The sequence below is a fragment of the Cryptomeria japonica genome, chromosome 7 (genome assembly GCF_030272615.1).
Source record: "Cryptomeria japonica chromosome 7, Sugi_1.0, whole genome shotgun sequence".
NCBI classification, from domain to species: domain Eukaryota; kingdom Viridiplantae; phylum Streptophyta; class Pinopsida; order Cupressales; family Cupressaceae; genus Cryptomeria; species Cryptomeria japonica.
In genome coordinates this window covers 666,794,276-666,801,487 of record NC_081411.1, presented here as the reverse complement: position 1 = coordinate 666,801,487, position 7,212 = coordinate 666,794,276, and positions in this window count along the sequence as shown.

Below are 7,212 nucleotides of genomic sequence, written 5' to 3'. Positions count from 1 at the left end.
AAAATGCTCCAAAAACATGGGTATGATGGCACCACGGGCTTGGGATTACAAAAACAAGGAAGATTAGAACCCATTGTACCTAATGACAATCCAAGGGATCAAGGGTTAGGATATAAACATGTACCACATGCAAAAGATGTAAGACAATGCATATTGTATATACTGAACAGGCCAAGGATACCATCTGACGACATATCTCAAAGGCAGTTGTCTACATGAGTGTTTCCCTTTTCATCTCAAACAAACAACCAAGTACCAACATCACCTAGTGTGGAATCAAATGGTGATTATATGAGACAACTCCTACAAGAACCTAGCATTGAGTCACACAACAATACAGTACCTGAAACAAATGCACAAGCAAATGTGGTAACAGGTACAGGCTCAACACCAGCAAATGAGCCTAATCCCTGGTTATTGTCAATACTTCTGTCATGGGAAACAACTCAAGCTCCACCCAATTAATCTGATGAAGAGAGACTACAATGACTAATAATAGGCTTAAGAAGGGTAACTACTATACAATGGAGACCAGCCAATCTACAACAAAATCAGAGGCAGGAACAAGAGTAGATAAGTGATACAACCACAAAAGCTGAAACATACATTAAAAGTAAGACGGACTCTCACAACTATGAATTCCTATCACTCCATGATTCCAGCCCATGAACAAGTGACATGATAAGGTATCAAACATCACCTATAAACGATGAAAATACACCAAGTCACTCAAACAATCAAGTCTTCATGTTATCAGAATCTATTATGACAGAAGGGAGTAATTTATTACCCCTTGTACACTCACACTTGATTGATTGGGGGTGAGAAGGAAAACCAAGTCTAGATTGGTTTGAAAATGATGAAGTCATTGCATAATAATGAGTTAATGATGAACAGTTAGTACCAAACTGGTACTGAGAGGGGAGGTGAATCATTACAGGTAAAAACACTTCTCCTGAACCGGTTTGACTATAAACACAACACTTGATTGGCAAGCAATAACACCGATCTAAATCAGATTACTACCGGTAAAACACAGTGAGAATGTGAAAGACATAAACCGGTAACCCTTAGCTTTCCATGCAATCTAATACCTCATTTCCGCTTCACCCTTATGCAAAAACAAGTAATCTATCATCAGAAATATAATGACAGCTAGTTCAACATGTTTTACCACTTTGACATAAAACACTAAACCATCACATGAAAGACATCACACATGACACACTGAATTTTCATGTGGAAACCCAACTAGGAAAAACCACGGTGGGGATGAATACCCACAAGTTGTTCTTGAACTCTTTTGAAGTCCGCTTTGTTTGGAGCCTAGTCCGGTTAGAGACTTTTACAATAGGTTTTGCTAGAAATCGATCCTGCTAGGGATCACCTGGTTAAGGGATGGCTAACTACCTGATTAAAGGTTAGGACCCTATTAAAGGTTACCTCGCAAGAGGATTTGAAGAACTCATTGAATTGAGTCACCCTATTAAAGGATTTATACAAAAGCCTGTTAAAGCTACCTAGTTAAGGGATTTTTCAACTGCTGAAATGGTTAGAAGTCAACAGGTAGTACACTGATATGATAACAACACTTAATGCCAAGGCAAATCCACTTTAGCTCCTCCTCTTTTGCAATCACACTTTGCAAGTATCAACACACTTCTTCGATCTGGGAAGAATCAAGTATCTCTTCACTTGGATACACACATAGCATTTGCCAACAACTTCAAAAAGAAAAACATCATCGACCTTAGAGGAAATAGATAGGTCGGTAGCATAAACCCTAAACATTTAGGTTTTTACAATCTAGTCGGTTCAATCCTGACCGTTAATCATACTTCATCGAATACAACAGTCTTGAACAAGTCTCAAGACGTTCTCCAACGTTCATTCTTTTCCGCTTCAAGAAGCTGATAACTCATCACGTGCTCTCCACCGCTTACAGAGACTTCGCACATTCCTAAGGTAGATAGGATCAATCTCCATGCAAGATCCTCAAGGAAATCCTTCATGCGCACAAGGCTGAGATGGCCGCACTTATCTAGTCTTCATTATAATGCTAACTCATCACAAGATGTCATCGGTTGAATCACACAATTTTGGAATGCATCAACTGGAAACCTTGAAGCTGAGACTACCAACCGGTAGTCATGCCAAATGAAACCCCGATACAAAACTTCCATATACCGGTTCTCATTCCAACATACCGGTTCATCTTAAACAAACATACTGCTTCACTTTTTCACAAATACCGGTTTACATCATCATATCGGTTCTCTTGCCAGATTGCTTACTATAATATACCGGTTCATACTTTAGCATATTGACATCAATGACAACATACGAAATCATCATGTCATCATGCTCTGCACATATGCCAATAATCTCCCCCTTTGGCATTGATGGCAATATACAAAGATATCTTTCTACTTCTCATTCACATATTCTCCCCAATATGGGAGATATCTTTTCCGCTTCACATCTTCTCCCCCTTTCACAACAATGCCAAAGTGGAGGCATACACATTTATGTTCCACTATGCTGCTCCCCCTAAGGAGTAGCATCCTTCAACACACCAATCTTAAAAAAATATATCAATGTAAGACCTAACTGATGTGGAGTACACACCTTTAGTTCACCTCTTGAAGGGGCATTACCCCTAATTCACCTCTCAAATAGGTAAAGGTAGCCTTTGGTAGAGGCTTGGTGAATATGTCTGCTAACTACTCCTTACTAGAAACATGTTCCAATACAACCTCTTTGTTCTGAACCTTCTCCATCAAGAAATGATACTTGAGCTTGAAGTGCTTGGTTCTAGTATGCAAAACCAGATTCTTGGAGATGTTAATTTCACTTGTGTTGTCACAAAATATACTTACCGATTCAGATACAGGAACTTTGAAGCCATTTAATACATGCTTCATCCAAATTGTCTGAGTGTAGTTCATAAATGTTGCAACATACTCCGCTTCTATTATAGACTGGGAGATGCAACTCTGCTTCTTACTCATCCATGAGACTAGTCTACCACCAAGAAAGAATGCACCACCAGTTGTGCTCTTCTGGTCGTCCACATTACTAGCCCAATTAGCATCTGTAAACACTTTCAAGTTGAAATCATTACTATATGGATACCATAATCCATAGTCAATAGTTCCCTTCAGATATCTCAGAATCCACTTGAATACTACCAAGTGGGATTCTCTTGGGATTTTCTGGAACCGTGTAGTAATGCCCACTGCATGTGCAATGTCCAGTCTGCTATGTACTACATAGTGCAACTTACCAATCACTGATCGGTATTCCTTCTCATTTACCAACGTTGAGTCATCCTCCTTTGATAGTTTATAATCGGTGTACCAACCGGTTTGTTGTCTTCCATGCCAAAGGTCTTCAATACCTCTTTGACATACTTGGACTAAGTGATAAATATTCCATCGTTCATTTGTTGAATCTGTAGTCCAATGAAGAACTTAATCTCCCCTATAAGTGACATCTCAAATTCCTTCTTCATCTCATCTGCAAAGTCATGACTCATCTTGTCATCTCGACCAAAAATTATGTCATCAACAAATACTTCACAGATCAGAATCTGATCTCCTTTTAATTTCAAGTAGATATTACTATCTTCACTTATTCTTTCAAATCCAATCTTCACAAGATGGGAGTGCAAGTGTTCATACCATGCTCTAGGTGCTTGCTTTAGTCCATACAAGGCTTTATGTAGCCTACACACCATGTCACTGTCTTCTGATAGGGTAAACCCATCTGATTGTTCTATATACACCTCCTCTTCTAGTATTCCATTCAAGAATGCAGATTTTACATCCATTTGATATAGTTTGAATCCCTTGAAGGTTTCTTATGCAAGAAGCATACGAACTCCTTCCAATCTAGCTATTGGAGCAAAGATTTCTCCATTATCTTCTCCTTCTTCTTGAGCATATCCTTTTCACACTAGTCTGGCTTTGTTTCTTGCTACTGTCCCATCTTCATTCAGCTTATTTCTGAAAACCCATTTGGTGCCTATGACATTTTTATGCTTAGGTCTAGGTACCAAAGACCATGTACCATTCTTTTCTATCTAGTCAAGTTCCTCTTCCATTGCCTTGATCCAATCTTCATCTTTATGTGCCTCTTTAAATGTTTTAGGCTCAAATTCAAAGATCATGCAGGAATTTTCTCTGACCTTTCTTCTTGTAAGAATTCCTGCATCCTTATTTCCTATGATCTGTTTTGGATCATGATTCATCTTTAGATACCTAGGAATGATCTTGGTTATTTCTTCTTGCTTTTCTTCTTCATCCTCATCTTCATCAGCATCAGCATCTACCGGTGTAGGAGCATTGTTACTGGTGCTAGGTTGTTTTGTAACCAGTTCCCAGAAGGTTACTACCAGTTCCTCTCCTTCTTGCTCACTGTCAGTTTCCTCAGGTTTCTCAGAGGCTTCATCAACTCTAACATTGATGCATTCAACAATTCTCTGAGTCCTATTGTTGAAACATTTGAGAGCTTTTCTCTTTGTGGAATACCCTAGGAATATTCCCTCATCACATTTTGCATCAAACTTGCTCTGATGTTCACTCCTCTTGATATAACATCTGCTACCAAACACTCTAAAGTAGCTTACCACTGGTGTCTTATCGGTCCAATACTCATAAGGATTTTTATCCTTACCTTTCTTGATGAGTACCCGGTTCATAGTGTAGACTGTAGTGCTCGTCGCTTCTCTCCAAAAGGTGTGAGCAACTTTTCCTTGGATCAACATTGTTCTGGTTGCTTCAACTGCAGTCCGATTGTTCCTCTCTGCTAGGCCATTTTGCTATGGAGTCTGGGGGTAGACATTTGCCTCTTAATGCCATTCTCTTCACAGTACTTATTGAATTCACTGGAAGTGAATTCACCTCCTTGATCAGTTCTTAGGCACTTAATCCTCTTACCGCTTTCTTTTTCAACCAGTGCTCTGAAGGCTTTGAACTTTCCAAAGGCTTCAGACTTGTTCTTCAAGAATGTGACCCACATCATTCTTGAGCAATCATCAGTAAGAATCAAAAAATACCTATCTCCCTACACAGTCCTAGTTTTCATAGGACCACACAAATCAGTATGCACAAGATCAAGTAAATTGTCTGCAGTGAAAGATTTACCTTTGAAGGTTGAGGAAGACATTTTCCCCAGTTGACATTCTCTGCACAAAGGATTCTCCGGTTTGCTCAACATAAGCAATCCTCTAGCTGCCTTGATCTTACTGGCCTTCACAATATTATTAAAGTTTACATGGCAGAGTCTCCTATGCCATATCCAACTATCATCAAACTTAGCCATTAGACATGTATTGATGTTTGCATTCAGCTAAAATAGGTTACCTTTGGTCTGCACACTAGTGGCCATTAGTTCACCACTCCTACCTTTTATTTTACACACTCCATATCTGAATTCCAAAGTGATTCCATTATCATTCAGTTGGGCAACACTCAAAAGGTTGTTTCTGAGACCTTCTACCCAATACACATTATCAGCACTGCTTTTTCCATTCAGAGAGATGGACCCTCTACCTTTTACCATACATGGTGCATCATTACCAAAATGAACCACACCACCATCATACTCTTCCAAAGATAGAAACTTACTCCGATCACCAGTCATATGGTGAGAACAGCCACTGTCAATAATCCACTCATTGGAATTATCAAAGCGAGAGACAAGAGCCTTCTTGTTTGACACATCTTCCTTAACTGCTACAAACATAATGTCTTCACTTTCTTCATCTTCTGATTCCTCATCAGTGACTCCTTCATCAACTACTAAAAAATAGTTTCTCCTGTTTCCTCCTTTGAACTTCTTGAACTTCTCTAGTTTGTCCTTACTATCACCATTAGGGCAGTTTATAGCAATGTGTCCTATCCTATTGCAAGAAAAACATTTCAAAGGGAGCTTACCTTTGTATTTACCAGTTCCCTTAGGAAGTCTCTTGGCAAGAAGAGCTTCAAATTCCATCAGGATCTCCTCATCATCCATTTCTCTACTTTGTCTTGGTTCGCCACTGGTACTAACTTCTTTGCCCTTTCTAGATGGTGCAGCAGATGCTTTAAAGGTTGATTCAGTCTTCTGAATACCACCATCATAATTATTTAGATCATATGCAGTCAACTTTGCAATGATGGAGTCTAAGGATACCTTTGTCTTGTCTATAGACCTCAACTCCTGAATAGCAGCAACCCTTATTGCATAGACCGGTAATAAGGATCTCAAAACTTTGCTAACGACAATGGAATCTTCTATTTTACCACCTGCACTTTTGATGTCTCCAACAATAGTTTTGATTCTTATTCCATATTGTTGAATGGTCTCTCCTTCAACCATCCGCATGTCTTCAAACTTTCCCCTAAGGCTCTCTTCCTTAGCTTGTTTCACATGCTCATCACTACCATAGATATTCTCAATAGCATCATATACTTCTTTGGGATTCTCTTTATCTTGAACATCAATAAACTCAATGTCAGATAAAATGTTGATTAGGGCTTCCATGACCTGCCCATTCTCCTGAATCTCTCTCTTTTGATCATCGGTGAGAGTACCGGTAGAGCTAACATAAGAATTCTCAACATAGCTCCAGTGATGAGCACCCATGCTTCTAAGGTATATCTTTATTTTGTCCTTCCATATTTTAAAGTTGTCTTTGTTGAACTTTGGACCTTCCCTCTTCATCGTTAGAATAGGATCTTTTCCTCAAGCGGTTAAGCTTACAACACAGAGGACTTGGAAGAAACTCTGATACCAATTGATGAGTTAATGATGAACAGTTAGTACCAAACTAGTACTCAGAGGGGGGTGAATCAGTACAGGCAAAAACACTTCTTCTGAACCGGTTTGACTGTAAACACAACACTTGATTGGCAAGCAATAACACCGGTCTAAATCAGATTACTACCGGTAAAACACAGTGAGAATGTGAAAGACATAAAACAGTAACCCTTAGCTTTCCATGCAATCTAATACCTCATTTCCACTTCATGCTTATGCAATAACAAGTAATCTATCATCAGAAATATAATGACTACTAGTTCAACATGTTTTACCACTTTGACATAAAACACTAAACCATCACATGAAAGACATCACACATGACACACTGATTTTTCATGTGGAAACCCAAATGGGAAAAACTACGATGGGGATGAATACCCACAAGCTGTTCTTGAACTCTTTTGA